Here is a 3,052-nt window from a genome sequence, read left to right as displayed (position 1 = left end):
AAAGAGACAGAGGAACAGAGAAGTGCAGTGGAATCAACTGCCTGAATGAATGACTGAAACTCACTAGAGTCTGTGACATAAGCTTCCAGTGAGAGCCAACACCATCACTAAATCTCCTTCCTCCAGCTCAGAAACTCTGAGGAGAAAAGTGTTGAACAGTTTAAGTAAAAGTGTTGAATAATAAAATCTTTCTAATTTGATTAACAAATATCCAATTGGATGGATCCATTTGAAGTTATTGGGAAATAGGTAAAATTAATACTTTAAATTGATGACATTTTCTTTTAACATATTGTGAATACATAAATGAAAATCAAAGAAGGAAGTAAAACTATATAGAAACAAATAGAAAATGAAAATTACCATGTTCCCTATTTAATGGCCTTGCTTAGAAAGCATGACATCAGAGAACCTACCTCAAGATTCCACCAGACGCTGTCTCCGCCAGCCCAGCAGCAGCTTCATCTTTCCCAAGGCATTCGTGCTCTCTCCACTGATGGCCCTGGTGCTGGTCAGCTACGGCCCAGAGGATCCCTGGGCTGTGACCTGTCTCAGAACCACGTCTGGCTGGCAGAAAGACCCTGAGGCTCCTGGGCCAAATGAGGAGGCTCTCCCCTCGCTTCTGTCTGCAGGACAGAAAAGACTTCGCTTCCCCCAAGAGATGGTGGAGGGTGGCCAGCTCCAGGAGGCCCAGGCCATCTCTGTGCTCCACGAGATGCTCCAGCAGAGCTTCAACCTTTTCCACACAGAGCGCTCCTCTGCTGCCTGGGACACCACCCTCCTGGAGCAGCTCCGCACTGGACTCCTTCAGCAGCTGGACGACCTGGATGCCTGCCTGGGGCAGGTGATGGGAGAGGAAGACTCTGCCCTGGGAAGGACGGGCCCCACGCTGGCCGTGAGGAGGTACTTCCAGGGCATCCATGTCTACCTGCGAGAGAAGGAATACAGCGACTGTGCCTGGGAAATTGTCAGATTGGAACTCATGAGATCCTTCTCTTCATCAACCAACTTGCAAGAAAGGTTAAGAATGATGGATGGAGACCAGAACTCACCTTCACATGACTCTCACTGACTAAGATGCCACATAACCCTCGTATACTCACCTGTGTTCATTTCAGAAGACTCGGATTTCTGCTTTAGCCACAATGTTTCCTGAATTCAATCAGCAGTACTTTCTCTGTAGCAATAAGCAAGTAGATATAAAATGTATTCAACTGCACAGGGATCAGTGCATAATGGATGACTGCTCTGATGTTATTTATGTTTATTTATGTATTTATTTTCTTTTATCTCATCATATTTATATTTTCATATAAAAAGTCTGTCTGCATTGTAATAAAGTTTGGAAAATATGTTCATTTACTTAATCTTGTAAGTTGTTTTACTTATTAAATTCTTATGAAAGTAAATTTGTTATTTCATTCAGTTCAGTTCGATTCAGTCACTTAGTCATGTGCAACTCTTGTGAACCCATGAACCGCAGCATGCCAGGCCTCTCAGTCCATCACCAACTGCCGGAGTCCACCGAAATCCATGTCCATTGAGTTGGTGATGTCATCCAACCATCTCATCCTCTGTCGCACCGTTCTCCTCCTGCCCTCAATCTTTCCCAGCATCAGGGTCTTTGGAAATGTGTCAGCTCTTCGCATCAGGTGGCCAAAGTATTGCAGTTTCAGCTTCAGCCTCAGTCCTTCCAATGAACACCCAGGACTGATCTCCTTTAGGATGGACTGCTTGGACCTCCTTTCAGTCCAAAGGACTCTCAAGAGTCTTCTCCAACACCATAGTTCAAAACCATCCATTCATCAAGAGGTTCTTTAGTTCCTCTTCACTTTGTGCCATAAGGGTGGTGTCATCTGCATATCTGAGGTTATTGATATTTCTCCCAGCAATCTTGATTCCAGCTTGTGCTTCCTCCAGCCCAGCATTTCTCATGATGTACTCTGCATATAAGTTAAATAAGCAGGGTGACAATATACAGCCTCGATGTACTCCTTTCCCTGTTTGGAACCAGTCTGTTCTTCCATGTCCAATTCTAACTGTTGCTTCCTGACCTGCATACAGGTTTCTGAAGAGGCAGGTCAGGTTGTCTGGTATGCCCATCTCTTGAAGAATTTTCCACAGTTTATTGTGCTGCACACAGTCAAAGGCTTTGGCATAGTCAATAAAGCAGAAATAGGTGTTTTTCTGGAACACTGTTGCTTTTTCGATGGTCCAGCGGATGTTGGCAATTTGATATCTGGTTCCTGTGCCTTTTCTAAAACCAGTTTGAACATTTGGAAGTTCATGGTTCACATATTGCTGAAGCCTGGCTTGGAGATTTTTGAGCATCATTTACAAGCATGTGAGATGAGTGCAATTGTGCGGTAGTTTGAGCATTTTTTGGCATTGCCTTTCTTTGGGATTGGAATGAAAACTGAATTTTCCAGTCCTGTGGCCACTGCTGAGTTTTCCAAATTTGCTGACATATTGAGTGCAGCACTTTCACAGCATCATCTTTCAGGATTTGAAATAGCTCAACTGGAATTCCATCACCTCCACTAGCTTTCTCGTGATGCTTCCTAAGGCCCACTTGACTTCACATTGCAGGATGTCTGGCTCTAGCTGAGTGTGAGTGATCACACCATCATGATTCTCTGGGTCATGAAGATCTTTTTTGTACAGTTCTTCTGTGTATTCTTGCCACCCCTTCTTAATATCTTCTGCTTCTGTTAGGTCCATACCATTTCAGTCCCTTATTGAGCCCATCTTTGCATAAAATGTTCCCTTGGTAGCTCTAATTTTCTTGAAGAGATCTCTAGTCTTTCCTGGTCTATTGTTTTCCTCTATTTCTTTGCACTGATCATTGAGGAAGGCTTCTTATCTCTCCTTGCTATTCTTTGGAACTCTGCATTCAAATGAGTATATCTTTCCTTTTCTCCTTTGCTTTTCACTTCTCTTCTTTTCACAGCTATTTGTAAGGCCTCCTCAGACAGCCATTTTGCTTTTTTGTATTTCTTTCGCTTGGGTATGTTCTTGATTCCTGTCTCCTGTACAATGTCACGAACATCCG

At 43.6% G+C, this 3,052-nt stretch overlaps 1 pseudogene; it reads left to right on the top strand.

Moving 5' to 3' along the window:
* The first annotated feature begins 397 nt into the window (after positions 1–397).
* Positions 398–1,072, top strand: LOC133048725 (interferon omega-1-like; annotated as a pseudogene).
* The last annotated feature ends 1,980 nt before the right edge of the window (positions 1,073–3,052 follow it).

This window comes from Dama dama, chromosome 29, assembly GCF_033118175.1.
Source record: "Dama dama isolate Ldn47 chromosome 29, ASM3311817v1, whole genome shotgun sequence".
NCBI classification, from domain to species: domain Eukaryota; kingdom Metazoa; phylum Chordata; class Mammalia; order Artiodactyla; family Cervidae; genus Dama; species Dama dama.
Note: the sequence above shows the minus strand (reverse complement) of the source record. Positions and strands in the feature narration are given on the sequence as shown.